Source organism: Echinops telfairi, unplaced genomic scaffold (assembly GCF_000313985.2).
Source record: "Echinops telfairi isolate 266 unplaced genomic scaffold, ASM31398v2 ScPeMD7_4;HRSCAF=17, whole genome shotgun sequence".
Classification (NCBI taxonomy): Eukaryota; Metazoa; Chordata; class Mammalia; order Afrosoricida; family Tenrecidae; genus Echinops; species Echinops telfairi.
Genome location: NW_022103900.1, coordinates 32234563 through 32257946, shown reverse-complemented (window position 1 = coordinate 32257946; position 23384 = coordinate 32234563).

The window sequence follows — 23384 nt, the reverse complement described above, 5'->3', positions numbered from 1 at the left end:
CTCTCTCTCTCTCTCTCTCTCTCTCTCTCTCTCTCTCTCTCTCTCTTTCTTTCTTTCTTTCTTTCTTTCTTTCTTTCTTTCCCCCAGCCACCTTTGGGTGGACTGGAACCTCTAATCTTTGGCTAAGAAGCTGGATGCATTAACCATTTGCACTACTCAGTGATTCCAAAGTGGTATAGGAAGATCTGAATAAGGATCATGTGCAGCCCAGCCATCAGCTTGCTCAGTCCTAGTGGGCAATGGAAGAAGGTGATATTAAGGGTCCAGGAGGAGCTAGGGCCAAAGATTTAATTTTGCCTGGGTCATGGAAGCAGCAGAGAAAAAACTCAAACAGCGTAGTGCCTTGGGCAAATCTCCTTCACAAGACCCTTCAACTTGTTGAGGAGCAAAGATGTCCCTTTGAGACCCAAGCCACGATCTTTTTCACTTGCCTCATATGCATGTGACAGCCAAACAATGAATAAAGCGAACCACAGAAGAATTGTTGCATTTGAATTATGGTGCTGGTGAAGAATATTTAGAGTAGACTAATCAGCCCGTAAAACAAAGTAACCTGTTTTGGAAGAACTACAGCCAGAATGCTCCTTAGAAGCAAGAATGGCAAGACTTATTCTTACATTCCCTGGGCATTTTAGCAGGAGAGCTACTAATCCTTGGAAAAGGATGTCATGCTTGGTCAGCTAAAAAGAAGAAGCCTGTCCAGGAGATGGATTGGCATAGTAGATCCAACAATTGGCTCCAACAACATGTGTGGAGATAGTTCCTGATGGGGATGATGTGTTGTTCTCCTGGACATAGGGTTTCCATGGGTTAACACTGACTTGACAGCCGCTAACACCCATCGTGAACATGACGCTACTCCAAAGGGAGCCCTAGTGAATCCTTTCTTTCCAATTGATTTTCTGCTGATAAGCAGGCTAAATCCCTTTCTCCTCTTTCTGTTTACTGGTTTTGATCAGTCCAAACCACTCAGGAGGTCCAAACACCAAACTCATTTCCATGTGGTCAGTTCTAATTCTGAGGGACATTGCAGGGCAGAGTAGAATGACTTCTGAGGGATGCTGAGATGGCCAGTCGTTACAGGACTAGAAAACCTCATCTTTCTCACTCACCCAGGAGATAGTCTCACCTTGAAACATACTGGGAAACTGGTGCCATTCAGGAGGTTATCCCTCTCTTAGGAAATAGGATTTTGAACCATGCAGTCTTTTATTTTTTAATCTTGAAAGTTGAAAATATGAGCTGATCTTTAAAGTGAATTTGGCCACCCCTGATATGGCACAGTTATTCATGCTGTCATTGTTGAGACTCATACAAAGTACAAAAGAATTATTACAATTGTTACATATATTTTAAAGGGTCCCTTCCCAATCAATGGCAGTTCTCTATTCTTCTCGACTGATTCCACGAGTTACTTTACTTTGAAAATGAACATTCTGTTTTGAGAGTATCTAACTACACAGAATATGATTGTGGACGTAGTACAAAGAAAAAAATCAGTGAAATAACGAGCAGCGTTAATATTTACTTGCTACCAGAGGTGCATCTAAGTAAACAGAGGGAGAAATTCTACCCACCTAAGCCTACATGAACTTGAACTTACATTTACAGACCATTTGACCATACATTATTTTCTTTTTTGTTTTTTTAAGTTTTGGCAAAATGTACATAACAAATCATTCTCTAATTCAACAATGTCTACATATATTATTTTGTGCCGTTAATTATACTCTTTGTGTTGTGCAACCACTATTGATATCCTTTTCCAAATTTTTTACCTCCAGTAACATTAACTCAATTTGTGCCCCCTAAACAAAAATTCTTCCACCTTCATCCATGGTAATCATTGTTCACATTGTTTCTTTCTTAGCCATGTCATCTTCAATTATAAGGACAAGAAGCAAAAATGGCATAAATATTAGTATTTATCATAACAGGGAAAATAGTAGCTCCCACTTCTACTCCTTTGTTCTCAAGTCTTTTCATATTGACCAGGGTAGACACAGCTTTCTTACTAGTGGCTTACTTATAGCACCTTACATTCCCAAGATACAATATTTCAAATGACCCCGGGAGTAAATGGTCAGTTTATTATTAGGCCATTTACTTTAAGACAACATAGTACATGGCAAGACAAATGAGCACCATTGTTGTGAACTCATCACTGTACTTTATGTTCTGCAATGAACTGCAAAGTGCTGTGGAACTCTATGATGATTTTAAATATAAGTTCATGCTAATAAAAGCATAGCAAATTACTTTTCAGATTAGGTGAAGACACATTGGTGATCTTTCCCAAAATGGTGTAGATTCATCTGATGAACCTGCTCATAAAGCTGATGATCTTTAGGGGTATGGACTGTGTCAAGTGTTTAAGAATTGGCTATTGATAGAGGGGGTATAGATCAGTGGTAGAGCATTTGACTGCAGAATTGGCCATTGAGGTTGTACAAGGGAAATGATGTTATACTCGTAGAGCGGAGGTGAAGGTCATGATATTGAATCCTTATTAACCTCTGGTCCTGTCACCATGCCACCTTTATACATGGCCCACTGAATAAGTGTTAGAGTGTCTGGAGACATAGACTATCTGGATTGTTGAAATTCTCCTGAATAATCCATGGCTTTCAGTGATCATTTTACCTGCGGGAGACTCATCATGCTCTGTATCCTGGACACAGCATACAGGTCACTTTTCACCAGATAGGGCTCACCAATCTTCTGATACTGTTCTAATACTCTTCTCATACCAATTCCTAGCCAAGCACCCAAATGACCATTGCCTGCTTAGATGTCTGTGCCACAGGGAGTTTCCTTTCCAAAGAAAACTAGGTAATCATATTTGCTGGCTCACATTTTGCCAATGAAAGAGGGTATCCATTCATCACATTTTTTTCAGAGACAGGTTTGTGTTCTGCTGCAGAATAGCAGCATTGCACTTTGGGTAGTGTGATAAGTAGGTTTATTGTGTCAACCTGGCCAATGAACACATGTGGGATTAATTGAAGGGCAGAGATAAATGGCTCAGGGAGCCTTGCCTTTCTTGTCTCTTGCTCTGTGATGATAGGACCAGTGTGTGGCTGCCTTACTTGTTCTTTGCCTCAACTTGTGAGCTACACTACCTGTGGGACACCTAACCCATGGACTGTGTTGCTGTAGTTTGAGGTTCCTTCAAGGCTTGTTTTTCCATGCTACTGGAGTATACATCATTTGAGCTGGGGACTGTCGGACCCTGTCATCTGGCTGACTCTTGGTGACCTGCCTTGCTATTTGCTACCTGTGGCCGGATATCCTGAATTGCTCTACAGAGGACTCAGCTGTCTACTTCCTTGACTTGCCCTTGGTGGCCCTCAAGACTTGAAGCACTGCCAGTGTATTAGCTGTCTCATGGAAGTGAGTTGCACTGAGTCATTTGTAGTGTTCTATAATTAGCTGTTTATGTCTTATGTTGTATATATCTATCTATATAAGTATATATAGAATCATAAGTGTCCTGGTTTTGTTTCTCTAGAGAACCCTGTCTTACATAGGTAGTATCAGCATATCATGTACCCCAAGTATAAGCATGTCTGAGCCTTTCTTCATTTGTCAGATGGTCATTGAAATGCCTCAATAAACTTAGAGTGTGAGTAGAGAGAAGTAGGAATGCCCTGGGCTACATGATTTCAGCGTGAAATCATTTCCCTTTGACTCTTTAAAATGACTGCTATTTTCTTCTGCTTTCTGGAATTATCTGTTCATCTACTCTCCGTGGTCATTAAATCTTAGGGTGATGTTAGGACATTCTGTAGTTGGAGCAAATACTTTACATTAATGCTTCTTTGGCAGCCTGGGAATGGCAATAATAAAATATTCTCTCTGACCTTTCACTTGGTCTGCATTCTGTTGACTGACTGCATAGACTTGTGTGGAGTCATTTTCCTTGAATCTACATCCTGGCGTTAAAACTGAAACCCTCTGAAAAGCTATGTTCAGTGGGATCATTGTTATCTTTACTAGGCAAATGGTACACAGCCAGTTGTTTGGGCGGGATCTAGGGAATCGAGCTTCTAGCCATTCCCTTAGGACACATTTTATCTTAGTAAATTCCCAGTGTCTCTGCTATTTCTCAAAAGTTATCTTGGGGCAGAGAATTTGTATTTTATAATTCCATAAACCATGAGAGTAACTGTTTCTGATTATTCCAAACTGGCGACCTGAGTTAAAATAGAGTGAGAGAACAGAGAGACAGAAAGAGAGACTCCTAGCAGGACTAGAAGCTCTGCTCAGTCTGATCCCAGAAGGCTCACTTGGAGCAAAGCTTTTGTGTTGCATACAGGACTTTACGAAGATTTTCAGAAGTATGTGTATCTGTCTGTAGCCTTGGTGCTAACTAAAAAAGCAACCCCTGGTTATTTCAAGCAACATGGAGTTCTTTAGAGGAGTTAACTGAGGGCCAGAACACCAGACTAGGAGGTTCCTGCACTGAGAATAACATCCAGGGTCATCTCAGAGTGTTCCTAAGTCTTCTGCTGCTGCCACCTCTTTGTCACCACTGATGCTGTCGTGGATATATGCTCGACACTGCTGCTGGATGGCAGCACAGTGACATTCTCTCAGGACCTTTTCACGATACAGACATATCAGGTTTTGTTGTTGTTGTTTCCATCTACAGGGGGATCATTTCTGAAGTTATCAATATTTTATGAACACTTTCACCTCATGCTCAGCAATATCATTCTGTAATTTTAAGTGATGCATAGTAAATTATCACATATTATCTGCCATGATTTCTTTTGTCAGATTCCATATTTTATGTCATTTCTAAGCTTTAAAAAAATTTTCTTCAGAGGCTTTAATGAGCATCCTTGCATTTCATCCTATAATAATTTCAAAGTATTGCCTTAGGATAAAATTTATCGCAATAGAGCAAAAGATATGGTGATGTTCAAGTCTTCTGATTGATACTGCAACGACTTTGAGGGGCAGAGTTCAAGAACCACTTATGTATTTACCTATTTTGAGCAGCAGAATTTTAGGGAAAATAGAATGAAGTTTTTATTCTTTCATTGAAAATCTCTAATTCCACTGTGTATCACTGGATTAAATCCCATTTCTGACTGTTCTTTGATTTATAAAATTGTTCTGAGGATTAAATTGGACAAGATAAATTATATTTATGCTTACCACAATATCTTGCACAAACAAATATCTTTTTAGAGGTTAATGGTTATTGTTATTAATATGTGCATATATGCTTTTTTGCTCCATACCCTGTTCACCATTGATAATTAAATTTCATTGTTATGATATTATCTTCTATTATTTTTCAAGGACTCCTGAGACTCATAACGTGCACATAAGATAGTTTACTTCTAAGAGAACCAAGATACAAATTCAAAAGGATATTGTTGAGGTGAAACAAGCATAGAGGTCAAAGTGACCCTTTTTCTTCAATGAGTGTACCTCATGTTACTCTTGAAAATCTCTATGGAAATAAAATAATAAACTGATCTCTCATATTGTAAGTTATTGTTTTCACGGAATAGTTTTCGTTAAGGCAGAATGTTTTTTAAACTTATTTTTACATTTATAACCTACAGGAATTACATCACAAGCACATAGAGATTATATATATATGACTTTGACTTCTAATGACCTGAGAAGGAAATTTGTAGGTTTAGCAAATCCCTTCTACAAAGACCCACAGAACTGAAAACGTATTCCTTTCCTTGGTGGCCTTCTACTCATCCAAAGCTCTTAAGGACCATAAAAAAATATTGGCTTCTCTTCTAAACTGCTCTTCAATATATCCTGTGAGAGCCACAAGAAAATTGTTCAGAGATTGGGTATTCCATGTGGACTCAATATTCCATATTTTGCAATGTAGCTAGAAGTAGAAATGGAGTTACTTCTCAAGATCCTTTTTGTTGATAATTGGGAATATAAATAAAAGAGAATGAAAGTGAGAAACAGGATAAAATCTGATAGAAAAGCCTTGATTTGACATATAAAAGGACTTCTTTTTGGATGAGCTAACTATGATAACGTGATAGTTAAAATTTAATAGCAATGATGAAACTATGAAATACAAAATTTCCTTCTTTTACAAATTAGTTCCTAGAAAGACTCTTACATACTGCTATTGTGTTCATAAATTTAACAAATATTAACAACTCCTTATATATGTCATGAGAATTGATGTGTCATTCAGTAATGGCATTAATAAGTTAATATTCATTAGGTACAGTAATGGCAATAGTCAAATATCATGAAGCGGATAATTTTGTTATTTGATTTTTTTCTTGTTTTAGTGCTCTCTCAGTTCTCTTGGCTTCTTTTAATTCATGAATTTTAAAATCTTTGTTTGGGTGTGCTAAGAAGGGAGGACTTTATTTTTTAATAAATTTTAGTCATTTATTAAATATAACTTGCTTCAAAAATATTCATGCCAAATATATTTCTATTTTGTTATCTAGAATATGTCAAAAATTTGGATATTGTGTTGGCAGTACAGTCTTCCATTTTTCCCTAGAGTAGTTAGAAAATATTGCTGTGATTTATTTCTTTCCTGTCTTCAAAGCTGAGATCTATAACACACACTCTTTGTCTTCTCAACTCAGTATCTCTGCGGAGTTCCCCGTATTTGGTAACATTGGGCTTTAGTCACAGTGCTGTAACCCTAGCCATCCTATTGACTCTAGTTCAGTTATAGCATCCTGAATGGTCGGCAAACCTGGCCACTTATATTCTGAGATCGTTTGAGCAGGTGTTTGCTTTTCTTAAGAGCTTAAAACATCATGTTTTAAAATTATATTCAGAAGGGACTGGTGGCACGGCGGGTTATGAGTTGGGATACTAGGTCCAAGGTCAACAGTTTGAATCTACCAGTGATTCCATAGGAGAAAGATGAAGCAACTTCCATAAAGATTTAAAGCCATGTAAATCTTTATGCCCAAAGGGGCACTTCTACTCAGTTCTAGAAGGTTTCTATTGCTTAATTCAATGGCAGTGGGTTTTTTGAATGAGACCATATGAAATCATCCCTATTTTCTCAAGAATCATCACAGCAGCCTTACTCTCTCTATTTCACAGATGTGTGACAAAGGCATAATTCTAAATGGGGAGATGGGGATTTAAATGTAGGTTTGCCCTGCATTTATTCAAACACCAAACTTATGTTATTATCCTTCACTAGGTTTCAGCATGGTGTCATATTTTCAACATGATACTTCAGCATGGTGTTATATTTTGGGGATTACAACAACACTCCGTCCTCTATTACAAAGCTGCCGAACACACTCATAGTTGAGATCCTTCTGTGCTGGCGTGTCAGTGAGCAACAGGATTCCCTTCAACAAGATGGATTGACACCGTGCTGCCAAAATGGGCTCAACAGAACACTTAGGAGGACGGCACATGACTTGGAGTGTCTTGCTGCATTGTATATAGGTTCCCCATACATAGGAACCAGTTTGAAGGCACCAAACCACAACAACAACCTTGACAGTGCCCAAGAGATTAGCATGCTCCTGTAGTAAGAGAACTTCAAGTTAGAGTTAAATCACATGCAAAGTAAATGGCAGCAGAAAGTATACTGATTGTACCTATGTTCTGGCATTTTCATCAAGGTTAAGTTCTGATGTAGGTCTAGTTCAGTCCGAGACTCAGAGCTGAACCATTTCAACGTGGGGCACAGCCAGAGAAGATTTCCAACCAACTAATAATGTTGAAGCTTCTAAAGTTCTGGGAGAGACCTTACCTGTGGTCTTTCTCAAACATTCATGTTTATTTTTGCAGCAGCAGGTATCAAATTAAATTTGCCAGTGCTGTTGAGGCAATGCTGGCTCCTAGAAATCTTCTAGGACAAAGCAAAATGACTCCATGCTGTTCCTAGAGCAGTAGTCTCTAGGGAACACACTACTTTATGCCCCTCCGAGACTAGAACCAAAAACCTGGCTGTCGTAGAGTCAGTTCTGGCACACGGTAACCCTAGAGGACTAAGGTCGAAATGCCCGGGGAGCTTTCTGAGACGGTAACTCTCAGAAAGTAGACAGCCTTATCCTTCTTCCTTGGAGTGGCTGCTGGTTTTGAACTGTTGACTTTGTGTTTAGCAGCCCAATGTGTAAACACTAGGCCACCAGTGTTCATTCTCAGAGAGATAGATGTGTTCAAATCCTGACCATTCAGGTAGCAAATAAGTCCTAAACTACCCTGCCATCAGGTAGTTGAAATGTTTGCTGCCATTGTGAGGTGTCCTGAAGTCATTTCCAATTTATAGCAGCAACCCAGTGTGCAACATAACAAAACCTTGTCTGGTCCTGTGCCATCCTCTCAATTGTTCTGTGGGAGCCCATTGTTACCGCTGCTATGTCAATCCATCTCATCAAAGGCTTCCTCTTTTTCCTTTATCCTCTACTTGACCAAGCATGGTGTCCTTTTCCAGGGGTTCGTGTCTTCTGATAACAGGTCCAAAGTACATGAGACCAATTCCAAGCATCTTTGCTTTGAAGGAGTATTCTGATGATGCACCCTCTGAGACAGATGTGTTCTTTCTTCCGGCAGTCCATTGGCCCGTCAACATTCTTCCCAAGTCAGGAATTCAAAGGCAGCCATGATACAACACTCTGTCCTAATTTATTGCCCACCTTCCACACAGACATGAAGTGATTGAAAATACAAGTTCCTGGGTCAGCCCACCTGTATTAGAGCTGAAATGTGATCTCCAGCTTTCAGAAGGCTGTGACTTACAGTGAAAGCCTTAAATCTGCTTTTGAGGCTCCACGTTGATTCAGCTTCCATTTACTTCTCCCAGATAATTCACTGGCAGTGTGGATAGCTTTGCCCTCAGGCACAATGCATATTTATAAGTAGTTTGCTATCACTCCCTTAGCCAGTACTGGAGGAGAGCCCATCAGGGATTCACTTGGGTGTGTCTTTGATGCAATTTGGGGTACAAGGGTCATCATGGTCAGCATTGCCTTAGTCGGAGGACCCTGACCAATCGTAAAATCTTTTTTAAAATCTGCAATAATGTACATATCCCACTTGTAATCCCTTTCCTAATTCTGTAATGCTGCCAGCTACCACAAGGTATTGATTAACCCGGATTTTGTGACAGTTTATTCTGTGTTCAATGTCCATTATGACTTTGTGTTGATTGGCTTTCTCATTCCAATGAACTGTGTTTGTCTTTGTCTTGTGTTTGTCCCAATTAGGACTTAATAAATCTGCCTTTATAAATTATATTTAAATTTAGGTTCCGATTTCTCCCCTAGAATATAGTTTAGTTCTCAAAGTGGTATCCTTGCTCCTTAAGACTTTAAAGAGATCTTTTTGAGCAGATTTGCCCAATGTAATACACAGATTTCTCAACTGCTATTTCTAAAAGTGTTCATATGGATAGAAATAAAACTAAATCCTTGACAACTTTAACTTTTTCCTCCATTTATCATGATACTATCTATTGTCCAGTTGTAAGGATGTTCTTTCTTTCTTTGCATTGAGTTGCAATCCAGACTGAAGGCTATATGTAGTCTTGGATCTTCTCCACTGGGTACTTCAAGTCCTTGTTGCTTTCAGCAAGCAAGAGAGTGTCATGTGTGCATCAAAAGTTGTTAGTGAGCTTTCCTGCAATCCTGATGCTGGGTCCTTATATAGTCCAGCTTCTCAAATTATTTGCATAGTATACAGAGGGTATAAATATGTTGAAGGGCTCAAACCCTGACACCCACCTTTCTTGATTATAAAACGCAATGTCTCCCAGTTCTGTTGGAACGGCTTTCACTTGGTCGGTCTATAAGTTTCACATGAGCACAGTGAGAGGTTCTGGAATTCCCTTTCTTCACAATGTTATCCTTAGTTTGCTATGATCCATACTGTCAAATAACTACATAGTCAAGAAAATATGAGTGAATATCTTTCTGGTATTCTCTACTTTCAAGAACCATCTGACATAAGCAATGATATACCTTGTTCCGCATCCTCTTCTGAATCGAGCATGAATGTCAGGCAGCTTCCAGTCAATGTCATGCTGCGACCATTTTTTAATTATCTTCACCATACTGTACTTGCATGTGATATTAATAACACTGTTTGATGGTTTCCACATTCCTGTGTCATGTTACTTTGGAATACGCACACATACGGATCTCTTTAAGTTGTTTGGTCAGGTAGCATCTTCCAAATGTCTTAGCACAGGTTAGTACGTGTTTTCAGTGCTACATCAACTTGTTGAAACATTTTAATTTGAGTCTTGTTTTTCCTAATGTTTTCAGTGTACTATGAGTTTTTTCTTCAATACTACTGGTTCTTGATTATACGTTATATCTTGAAATGGTTGAATATTGATCCTTCCTGTACCATTCATTGTTTTGCCCATAGAATTCTTTAATATTGAAATGAAAGGCTGGGTTTGTTTTTCCTTCTTCAGTTCTTTCAGCTTGAGAATGCTCAGCATGTTCTTTATTTTAGCTTTCTAACTCTAGGTCTTTTCATATTTCATTATAATATCTTACTTTGACTTCTGTGGTGGACTGAAATTTCTTAATATGGCTCTTCTCCCCATGTTTCTAATCCCCCACCAAATGATTATGCGAGACTATATAAATACATTTATATAGTATTTATATAAATAGGGCATGTGTGGCACTAATAGAGGGGATCGGAGAGTTTATGTTACCAGCACACCCAGGCTATGAGCATGAGGCATCTTTAAAGCAGCAGCGGAGAGAGACCATGAGAAGAGCCCATTCTAGATCTTTGTCTGAAGCAATGGAGGCCTATACCAGAGGCACCAGACACTGTGGCCCAAAGACTTAAGAGGAGCAGCAGCAGAACTATGAGATACCTGCTCCTCCTCTGGTCCAAGACTATGGACTGTGAGACAGTGACAGGTGCGCTGGCTTCCTAGCACACAGAGGCAGAAGAATCCAAAGGACCAGGTGGCTGAGAATTTGAGGACTGAAGGAGTCTTGGCTGCTGTCTGGAGAGAGAAAAAAAAAAAAGTATTGCTGTGAACCAATGATGGCATCCTTAACTGTTCACTGACCCTGAATTATAGCAAGCTAGAACCCCCCTAATATTCCCATAAACACAAATTCCCCTATAATTGTGTGTATTGCCTGTGACTTCTGGGTAGCCGTTGCAATGAGTTATTGAACCCCGCTGAGAAGTAGTGTGCTAGGGCAGGAATGGTTAGAGTCAGTAGGAGGGAAGAAGGATGGAGCAGGGAGACGTGTCTGACCCCTGTTTCACAAATGGAAACACCAGAAGAGGCTGGATATGGGTCCACCGTACTGTTTATTTCACCTGTCCTTTGAAAATTTCTGTTCCGTCCTTTTACTTAAGGAATTCTTCAATAGGTTTCATCCTTTTATGTTCAAGAGCCAACGTCAGTCTCTTCTGCCATCCACTTTGACCTTTTCATTCATTCTTTCTTTTTAAGGGCCTTCTGCTTTCTTAATGTATTATATTTTTCACATCATCCACAATGAGTCTGGTCTTTGGGCATTAGTAGTCAATGTGGCAAATGTATTCCTGAGATGGTCTCTAAATCCAGGCGGGATATTTTCAAGGTCATACTTTGGCTATCTGGAATTGTTCTCATTTTCTTCAGCTTCCACTTGAATCTGCATATGAGCTGATAATTATTTGTCCCACAGCCAGCTCCTGGCCTTGGTATAGTTGATGTTATTGAGCTTTTACACATGTAGTCAATTTGATTCTACATAAACCTTAAACTCTAAAATAAAACTCATTGCCATCAAGACATTTCTGACTCTTGGTGACCTTTTGGATTTCTGAGGTTGTAAATCTTTAAGGGTGAAGAAAGCCTCATCCTTCTCTTGGGAAGCAGCTCTTGGGAAGCTGAACTGATGACCTTGCAGTTAGCAACTTAACTCCGGGGCCAGTCCTCTCCACAAGGGCTGCTGCCATACAATTTTTTCCTTACACGTTCTGTGTCTGCATCTGTTGTGCCAATTGTTCACATACTGGCCTGCTCACATAACTGGTTCGTTACAAGTCACATGCAAGTCCACTGGCACCGCTCCTACAATGCTAGCTGCCTAGACCTATGGTTGGTAGTTTAGACCTCGTTTTGATACAACAACTGAGATGTTATACCAGTGCAACAAGGAGACTACAGGATATTGCTCTGTTTCTTGTGCTTTAGAGGTGCTTGGACACTTTGAATATGACTTCCTGTAAACTTCAAGATTCCACAGACTTTCAATACTACCATAGTGGTCACAGGGCAGTCCAAAGCCATTTGAACAATTTTCTCGGGTCCTGGAGATCCTGACTTAATACATGGGTAAGCCTTCAACCCATTTAATTGACTAGAGTTTCTAAAAGAATAAGGACAACTTCAGTCTGTATGAAATCAAATACTGATTTGACTCTTTATGATTGGTACTATATAATCCTTGGGTTTGTGATTATTGAGGCGAGAAAGATGAAGTAGGGATAATCTTTTTAATTTAATTACCTGAGTTATAAAATATTTTCTGTATTGTTATTCTCTTCCATCCCTCTTCATCATTACTCCAAGGACTAATATTAAGGTCTGTAGCACTAAATAGTTAATATTTTTAATTTCGCAAAGCTCTATGTATAGTTGGATCTCAAATTTATCCAGAATTAGATCATTAATCATTAGTTCATAACATAGTTAACATTTCCTCATAAATTATCATATTTTAAGTTAATTAGTGAATTAAAATATAAGGAACTCCCATGGATGGACCGACCCATCGTTGAACTGAAAAACCGCCCCTGGACAGACCTCGTTCACTACTATTGCCTGGATTTAATTATTAATAGTGCTATCTCTCTCTCAAAATTGTCATGGTCTGCATGATAAATTACCCCAAACTTCATTTACATGTGTACATGTTTCTTCTTGTGCCTCCCTTCAAAATATTTTTTTGAATTTTATGTTAATCATAGCTTTGTATTTATTTGATTGTCACACATTCATATGACTAAACTAAGTGTCTAACTTTTAAACTTCATAAGAAGGCTTCATTTTTCCTCAGGCAGCATGATGTTGCTACCGTTTCTATTGTGTACTCAGAAACTCTGGTGAAACCTGTTCTTTTTGGGTGATGCTGTTGGCGTTTGAAATACCAGTGACATGGCTTCCAGGATCACAGCAACACACAAGCCACCACAGTATGACAAACTGATAAGTGGTGGTTCTGCCCCATAGTGACTCTTTATGATAAATTAGAATTAGGATTTCCAAGATGATGATTCTTTCCAGGATCAATAGCCCATCATTAATCATTGACTCATAACATATTAAAACATTTCTTCATGAATTATAATCTTTTAAATTAATTAAAGATCAGAAATATTCATGTGCCCACTGCTAAACCTAAGAAATGAATCTAACAAAAGTGACCTATGTCCATGGACAGAGAAGGAAACGATGTGAACTGCTGACCTATTGTTGTTTTGTTGTTGTTGTTTTGTTGGTGGTGGTAGTGTCATCGGGTCAATTGCAATTCACAGCACAACAGAACAAAGGACTGCCCCATCCTGTATCATGCCCACAATTATTCTATGCTGAGCCCATTGTTACAGCCGCTGTGTCCACTCTTTTGTCCCAGGTCACCCTTCCTTTCAAAAGCCCTCTACTTTTACCAATCATGATGTCTCATCCAGGGACGGGTCTCTCTGATAACATGTCCAAAATATGTAAGAAGAAGTCTTGTCACCCTTGTCCCAAGAGAACTCTGGCTAAAGGACAGATAGGGTTGTCCTCTGAGCAGTCCGTCGTGCTTTCAATATTCTTCTCATAGAGGAGACTGGCCAATACATGCAGACATTAATGATAAAACAAAATATCTCACTGTGTGCCTTAGTCATCTGAAAGAACTCAACTGGATGACTTTAATAAACAAAAAAAACTATTTTTTCTCTCAAAATTTAGGAAGCTACACATCTGGATCAAGGGAGTCGGCCCTGTGGGAAGCCGCTCCTTCTCTGCTGGCTCTGGGGAACTCTCCTGGTTGTTACTCGTGGAAGGACTGTGAATGCAATGGGCACGCTTGGCTGCCAGCTCTGCTTTCTGGTGGCAGGAAGTCCCTCTGATCTCTGCTTCCTTGGTCAGGCTTTTTTGGGACATAGAAGAGACTGACTCAAGATAATACCTAATCCTCTAGCTTGCATCCTGTCTCATTAATAAAACTGCCAGTAATCATACCTCATCATCACCAGAGAATTTAGGATTCACAGCACCTAAGACAATTGCCTCAGATCACAAAATGGAGAATAATTACATAATACTGAAAATCATAGCCTAACCAATTTGATATCTATTTTCAGGTAGGACAATTGAATTCTTTTTTAAAAAATTATTTTATTGGGGCTTGAACAATTCTTATCACAATCCATACATTGTGTCAAGCACATTTGTACATTTGTTGCCATCATCATTCTCAAAACGTTTTCTTTCTGCTTCAGCCCTTGATTTAGCTCCACATTTCCCCACTCCTCCATGGTTCGCCCCCTCATGAACCCGTGTGATAATTTATAAATTATTATTTTGTCATATCTTACACTGTCTGACATCTCCCTTCACCCACTTTTCTGTTGTCCATCCCCCAGGGAGGAGGTTATATGTAGATCCTTGTAATTGGTTCCCCCTTTCCACCCTGCCCTCCCTCCACCCTTCTGGTAGCACCACTCTTAGCACTGATCCTGAAGGGATCATCTGTCCTGGATTCCCTGTGTTTCCAGTTCCTATCTGTACCAATGTATATCCACTGGTCTAGCCAGATTTGTAAGGTAAATTGGGATCATGATAGTGGAGGGAGGAAGTATTTAAGAACTAGAGGAAAGTTGTGTGTTTCATCGTTGCTACTCTGTACCCTGACTGGCTCATCTCCTCCCCATGACCATTCTGTAAGGGGGTATCCAGTTGCCTGCAGATGGGCTTTGGGTCTCTACTCTGCACTCATCCTCATTTTCAATGATATGAATTTTTGTTCTTTAATTCCTGATACCTGGTCCCTTTTACACCTCATGGTCACATAGGCTGGTGTGCTTCTTCCATGTGGGCTTTCTTGCTTCTGAGCTAGATGGTCACTTGTTTTCCTTCAAGCCTTTAAGACCCCAGATACTATATCTTTTGATAGCCGGGCACCATCAACTTTCTTCACCGCATTTGCTTATGCACACATTTGTCTTCAGCGATTGTGTCGGGAAGGTGTGCATCATGGAATGCCAATTTAATAGAACATAGTGTTCTTGCATTGAGTAAATACTTGAGTGAAGGTCCAATGTCTATCTGCTGCCTTAATACTAAAACTATAAATATATGTACATAGATCTATTTCCCCACCATCCTATATAAATATATTTATATACGTACATGCCTGTATTTCAACCTCTACAAATACCCTTTGCCTCCTAGTTCTTTCCTCGATTTTTTACTTTCCTCTTGTCCCACTATCATGCTCAGTCTTCATTTGGGTTTCAGTAATTTCTCTTGGTTACATTGCCCTTGCTGAATCCTTACCAGGCCTCTCACCCCCTCCTTGCCACTAATTTTGGGACACCTGTTGTTCCTTTGTCCCTGGGTTGGTCAACACCACCTCCATGCCCCCGCTTCCCCCTCTCCCATGTCCCCCCGGAACCATCAGTCCCATTATTTTCTCCTCCAGACTGTTCATCCAACCTATTTTATCTAGATAGATCTGCATATATAATAATATGCACCAAAAAACAAGGCATAGCAAGACAAAGTGACAAAATAATTACATAATACTGAAAATCATAGCCTAACCAATTTGATATCTATTTTCAGGTAGAACAATGACAACAAAAAAGAAAACCAATGACCCAGAGAAGAATAAATTAATTTTAAAAAAAGAAAATGAAAAAAAACTTAAAAAGAAAGAAAAACCTATTAATAGATCAAGGTCTGCTTTTTGACCTCTTAGGCGTGTGCTCCAGTCAAGTCCAATGGAGTGTCATGCTCTGGCCCCAAAGTCTATGCTTTGCACTCCCTCGGGGGCTCCCTGCTCTGCTCCCCCATTGCTCTGCCACATGCCTTTAGTGTTTTGCCTTGGTGTCGCAGGGTCAGAGCAGGCCAGTGTTGTCCCCCGTAGGGCCATGGGTCAGCAAGGGACGTCGTGTCTCATAGTGGGATCAGCCATATGGTCCACTCTGTGCATTGGCTGTATGGATCTGGGATATTGCCCTCCAGGTCTGCTGGGCCAAATTGAATTCTTAACACTGATTTTAAGTACCAAATGACTCATGAGTCACTTAGGGTACAGTATAGCAATAATGAAACCCACAACCTTCCTCTAGTTCTTAAACGCTTCCTCCCCCCAACTACCAGGACCCCAATTTTGCCTTGCAGACCTGGTTAGACCAGATGATGCACAGCGGTACAGATGGGAATTGGAAACACAGGGAATCTAGGACAGATGAACCTCTCAGGACCAGGGGTGACAGTGGCAATACCAGGAGGGAAAGCGGGTGTAGAAAGGTGGAATGGATCACAGGGAGCTATATATAACCTCCTTTCTGGGGGACGGGCAGCAGAGGGGTGGGTGAAGGGAGACGCCGGACAGTGTAATATAAGATACAATAAAAATTTATAAAATATCAAGGGTGCATGGGGGAGAGGGGAGGAGGAAGGGAAGGGGAGGGGGAAAAAGGAAAATGAGCTGATTCCGGGAACCCAAGAGGAAAGCGAATTTTGGGAATAATGAGGGCAACAAATGTATAGATGTGCTTTACACAATTGATCTATGTATTGTGATGAATTGTATGAGCCCCAATAAATTGATTAAAAAGAAAGTGCCAAATGAACAGTCTAATGAAGATACTGTTGGATTGCAGGCATTTATTAGTGACTAAGTTTTTTGTGAAAATAGTGAACATTTAGGGCTTCCTTTATAAATTTCTTTACGCTCCACTTGACTTCTTTGGCCCCTCATCCTCAAACTGATTTTCCGTGCCTCCTTCTTGTCTGGTGTGAAATACTTATAGACTTCCTCTGGGTCCTCTTTTCTTCTCCCTGAGGACTCTACCTTGTGAGCTTTTCTAGTCTCTTTTCCCAAATTCTTTGTAGCTGATGACTTCCTGACTGCCATCTCCCCACAAAAATATCTCTTGTGGTCTCATAACAATCTATCCAGTTGCTTATTGGTTACTTCCACTTTGATAACTCAGGGGTAAGATTGGAAACAACAGTTGATTCTCAGGGAGCACTGGCGGTATAAGGGTGCACATTGGGCTGCGATGAGACAGGTCAGCAGCTGGAAACCACTGGACTAAGAGTTTTTCTACTCCCCTAAAGAGTTAGCATCCTGAAGACCCACAGCGACAGCTCTACTCTATCCTGTAGAGATGCCAGGAGACTGAACAGACTCGATGTCAATAAGTTCTGTTTGAGTTTCATTGATTCTCCAGTCTCCCCCATGCTAGTCCCGCTCTCCATTTTGTTTTCTCCTCTTGTTAGGTGATGGGTACCATGGTCTTCTTAGTTAGTTGTTCAAGTGAGAGATCTGTTTATTATTATTATTTAAATTAGATTTTGATTGTGTTTTTGATAAATGTTAATGCAATAGCTGGGGTTCTCATTTACCAGTTTCTGTATAGTTGGCTACATTCTTTACAACGTGTGGACGTTCTTAGGATTTTCATTCCAGCTGTGCTGCTTCCATTAACCAAGATTCTCTCCTCCCTTATATTCTCAGATGTGTTTTCAAGTACTTGTTGACCATTTGGTCTCAAATACTCATAGACTTTTCAAAGATTTCATTGTGTTTGTTGGAAATTTACAGAGCAAATACGTTATCCATTCAACAATTTATAAATATGCACACATTTTGTTTTGTTTCATGTCATTGATTGAAATCTTTACAATATAACACCATTTATTCCACTTCCTCCTGTGTTTCCTGGTTTCATTCCTCATTCTCCTTTGAAACATGTCCTTGGCATCTTTGTTTGATCACAGATGGTTGATCCTAAGAAGTACATACCTCCATGGAGGTGTTGCTTTTCCGGTAGAGCTCTTGATGTTTCAGCGGAAAACTAAGCCACACAGGTGTGTTATGCCCAGATCTGAAGAAAGCCTAAAGGTCTATATAGTCTTGGGAGTTCAAGTCTCTATCTGATCCATAAACTTTGTCATTTTTATAGTTTTGAGTTTATCCCCTATTTTCCTCCCACTCTATCCAAGATCTTATAATGGGATCCCATTCAGAGGAATTGGCAGTGGTAGGTGAGCACCATCTAATTCGTCTGGTCTCTGAGTTGTGGAGGCTGATGTTAGTGCAATCCCTTAGTCTTCACTCTTCTTTCCTCTGGACAAAGATGAATAGTTTCCCCTAGGACGGCACTCAAAGGCTATGAAAACCCCTTTTGCCGCTCACCAAACTAGTATGTAGAACGTTGTTGGGGATAATGTTACTTCAGTTGACTTTGATGTTCGTCAAGACTGGTTCTTAGCATCCAGGCCCTGTGATTCAGTCTTTTGTTGATTTGTCTAAGAAGTGCGTGACTGTATCTATAAAGTTTTCATAACTTTGCCAGTTGTCTGAACCACTACATTTATGGATAATATACAAGAGTATTTCAGAAATTTCTGGGAAAAATTTCCATTACATTTTCATTCCTTGTTTACACAAACTTTTTGAAGCCTAATAGTAGTTACAGCATAGTAAACACATGTAGAAATACCTTCTCTCAAACCTATATATATTCATGGGTGTTGTTCCTCTCTCCCACTCACACCTGTTGGCCAGAATATCTATGAATCCACTAGTAAATCAAAATTATTGAATGTATCATGGATGAATTTTCAGAACATTATGAGTAAACTAGTCAGTCACAAAAGGACGAATGTTATATGAGACCACTGTTATAAAATAAAAATCAGAAAAAGAGTTTTTGTACCAAAGGAAATAGGCTTTAATGGTTGCCAGAGGTGAGAGAGGACATAGTAGAGTAGTGGGCAGACAGGTATTAACTTGGGTGCAGATGATTCTATAAGAGGGAGAAGAGAAAAATATAAAGGAGGGCAGGGAAAGCTATTGGGAGGCTTGATCAGTAGTTGAAGTTGTTGAATACAAAATGATCCTCTGAAATGTAAATCACCACCTAACCCACAACAGAATGTTTTAAAAAATATCAAGGATAAGTGAAATAGAAAGATAATGGAATTTGTTCTCAAGCTTTTGGAAGCATCGTCTTATAAAGGCACTCACCTTACTTCTGTTGTGTTAAAGCTTACGTTCCTCCCAATACCTTCCCTGCCTCCACAGGTTTTCACTTACCTGCATCTTATTGTGTATTGTTTTCCTCCTCATCTAAATAAATATATTTCCACTCTCTACTAAACATTTACTCTTTTTCCCCTCCCATTACTGGTAACTATCAATGAATGTGTCTTTCAGTGTAAAACATTTTTCTTAACTTAGCACCATAGCAATCTCATTGCTCATGCAATATTTTTATTTCTATGATTAATTTATGGCCCTTAGCAGAATGCCCTGCAGGTTCATGTGTGTCGTGAGGTGTTTCACAGATTAATTTTTTTTGAACATTACATTGTGTGTTGTAGCATGCTTGGCTAATCCATTCTTCTCTTGATAGTCATTGAGTTTGTTTCCACGTTTTGGCTATTGTTAATAGTGCTGCAATAAAAAGGATGTGCACACATCTATTCCTGTAGTGGACTGTTGGATCATGTTCTTATCTATTTCTGACTTTTTCAGAAAGCACTATTCCTTTTCCACAAAAGTTCCAACGTTTTATAGTTCCACCAGCAGTGGTAGCCAGCTCTTCCATCTCACCAGCATTTCTTGATTTCTGTTTCTTTCTTTCTTTCTTTCTTTCTTTCTTTCTTTCTTTCTTTCTTTCTTTCTTTCTTTCTTTCTTTTTTAAACTTTGGTATTAATACGGGAGTAAGTTGATGTCTCAATGCTGTTTTGATTTGTATCTCACTAATCGCTACTGATGAGCCCTGTAGCATAATGGTTAAGAGTTTCACTGCTAACCGCAAGGTCAGCAGTTCAAAACCATGGAAAATCGAAGGGGCTTGTTCTACTCCCATTAAGAGTGACAGTTTTGAAAACCCACAGGGACAGTGCTCCCCTGTCCTAGGGCCTCTAGCAATCATGGTCAACTCAATGGCAGTGAGTTTGGCTTTTCTAACGGTTAGTGATAATATTTGTTGGCCTCCTTTATCTCTTCTTCGGTGAATGTCTGTTATGTCCCCTGTGCATTGTTTAAATGTGGTTTTTGATGGGAATTTACAATTCAGATCATCAGCTTTGTATTCAACAACTTTGTCCTATTTTTAATTGGATTATTTGTTTTGTTGTGGTGGTGATGTTGAAGTTTTCCATACATTTTTGAAATCAGGTTGTTGTTCCATACATTTTGAAATCAAGCAAAAATGTCTTCCCAGTCTGTCTTTCTTCACTGTCCTGATGAAGCCTTTGATACACATATATGCCTAATTTTTAGCAAGTCCCAGTCATGTAGTTTGTCTTCCGCTATTTGAACGTTTTGGACATGCTTGGTAGGTATCTGTGAGAACCTCTACCTTTATACTTCAGCTTTCATTAATCGTTTTACATTTATGTCTTTGATGGATTTACATGGATGTCTCCAATACATCTTCAGTTCATGTTTTGTCTGTGGTGTGAGATATGAGTTCCATTTAATTTTTCTGCAATTGGAGATCCAATTTTGCCAACACCATTTGTTAAAGAGATCATCTCTTCCCTATTTAATGAGCTTAGGCACGTTGTCACAGTTCGGCTGCTCAGAGGTACACGGTTTTATTCCTGTATTCTGAATTCTGTTCCAACAGTCCGTGGGTCTCTTGTGTACCAGTACCAAGCTGCTTGCATTACTTTAGTAGGGCCGTGTTTTCTGAGATCAGGACGTGTTAGGGCTACTCTGCTCTTCCTTTCCATATAGATTTGGTTATTGGGTTTTCCATCTCTTTGAAGAATGATGTTTGAATCTGGATCAGGATTTAGTTAATTTAGATAGTTTTGCATAGTAACAACATTTGTACAATGTTAATTCTTCCTATCCATGAGCATGGCATATTCTACATATCTTGGGTTGTTGTGTTTTGTTTCTTTGTTTATTTCTTTTGTAGTTTTCTTTACATAGATCCTTTCCCTCTCTGGTTAGATTTATTCCTAAACATTTCATATTTTGGCTGGCAACTGTGTAGGACGCATTTTTCAGATTTATTTTTCTGGATGCTCTTTACTAGTGTAAAGAAATCCTTTAAAAAGTAATTAAGAAGAACAATACTCCACACTGATAGTTTTATTTTGTGAGTCAAAATATTTATTTAGCTAAAATTTGACCACAGGACCTAATTTTCGGTCACCACTTAAGAAATATCTAGGCGCTAGTTTCAGGGAATCCTCCAATCGTCGGATATATCTATTTATTATTTGTTACTTTTTAGTGTTTCTTTGTTTAAAACTTAAAAAAAAGACAGAGTTTATTTGCCATATTTACCACTATTTTATAGAGTTCATCTATTACCAATCTTTCTGATCAATCAGTGCCTGATCAGAAAAATTGGCAGTGATAGACAGGCATCATATATTTCTTCTGGTCCCAGGGAAGATGACATTGTACTTAGTGTAGGCTATTTGTTCTGTAGTTATAACCATTTCTCATTTATTAACATGGTTAAGTTCCACAGGTCAGGTCATTATGAAAAATTAACACTAAGTAATGCGTAAAAGTTGCATCTATTCCTTGCTGTTTGTGTTTTCTGGTCTTGGATACCCATGGTGCATATTGGGATGAGTATGGCGAAGCTCTCCCACCACGCCTTCCCTATCACTGTTGTTGTGAGTGGTGGTGATTGACTGGTGGTACTTCGCATCCACCACCTCCTACTACCTGCTCTGTGTGAATATTCTCACCCTCTATATGACCCAACCCCACAGTTTCACTTCACCCCCTTTCCCTTTCCACAGTGTCTTAGACATCAAGTGCTGCTCTAACACAAGTACCACTAGTGGATGGCTTTAACAAATAGAAATTAATTCCTTTGTGGTTTAGTTGACTAGAAGTCTAATTCAGCAAGCTGCTTTAAGGGAAGTCTCTTTCTGTATCCATTCTGGAGTCAGGTCTCTGCCTCCTTTCAGCATCTTTCGCCTCTCTGTTTCCTGGATATCTCCGTTTATTTTGACATCAGTCTTTTCTTGGGTGTATGAGGTTCTCAGCACAGGGAGTCCAGGTACAAAATGCTGCACTCTGTTCCTGGCTCTTTTTTCTTGGTGGCAAAGGGGCACTTCTTTCTCTGTTTGATTGTCTCTCCATTTATTTATTGGGAGATAAAAGGTGAATGGGTTTACAAGGGGATTTCTGAACATATCATGCTAGGGCTTTGACCTGAGTAAGATTATTACATCCCACCTTAAACCCTTTTCAATAAATTATCTGATCATATAAAATCTTACCCTGAGATGATTACCTTATTATGTAACTGCCCGTAATCCATGATAAAGTGTAGGTATCTTCTTTTGTAGTGGGAGAAAGATGGGGCTTTCTACTCCCATAAAGGCTTATAATGGAACAGGAGAAAAAATAAAAGGAAATAGAGGAAAGAAATAGGAGGCAAAAGCCATTGATAGAGGTATAAATATAGGCATGTATATATGTAAATATATTAATATATGATGATAGGGATACAGGTCTATGTATATGTTTATATGTTAAATATTAAGGTTTCAAATAAACATTGGGCCTCTACTTAAGTACTCCCTCAATTCAAAAACACTTTGTTCTAACAACTTGGCATTCTGTGATGCTCACCTTCCTGACAGGATCACTGAAGAAAAAATAGGTGCATAAACAAATGTGTGAAGAAAGCTTATAGTGTCCTGCTATTGAAAGATGTATTCTTTGGGGTCTTAACATGCTTGAACTTAAATAAGTGGCCCTCTAGCAGGGCAGCAACAAAGCCCACATGGAAGAAGCACCAAAGCCTGTGTGATCATGAGGTGTCAGCAGGATCAGGTATCAGGTATCAGAAGATCCAAAACAAACAATCATATTGATATAAACAAGGGGGGCCAGAGTGAAAACCCAAAGCCATTCTGTAGACTATTGGACACCTCCTCACAGAAGGGTCACAAGGAAGGGACAAGTCATCCAGGGTGTGTTATAGCACCAACAAAACACAATATTCCTCTAGTTCTTCAATGCCTCCTCCCCCCACTACCATGACCCCAGTTCTACCTTACAAATCCAGCTAGACCAGAGCATGTACACCGGTATATCTATAAGTTCTCAACACAGGGAATCCAGGACAGCTAAACCCCTCAGGAACAATAATAGGAGTAGTGATACCATGAAGGTAGAGGGAAAGGGGAAGATGGGTGGGG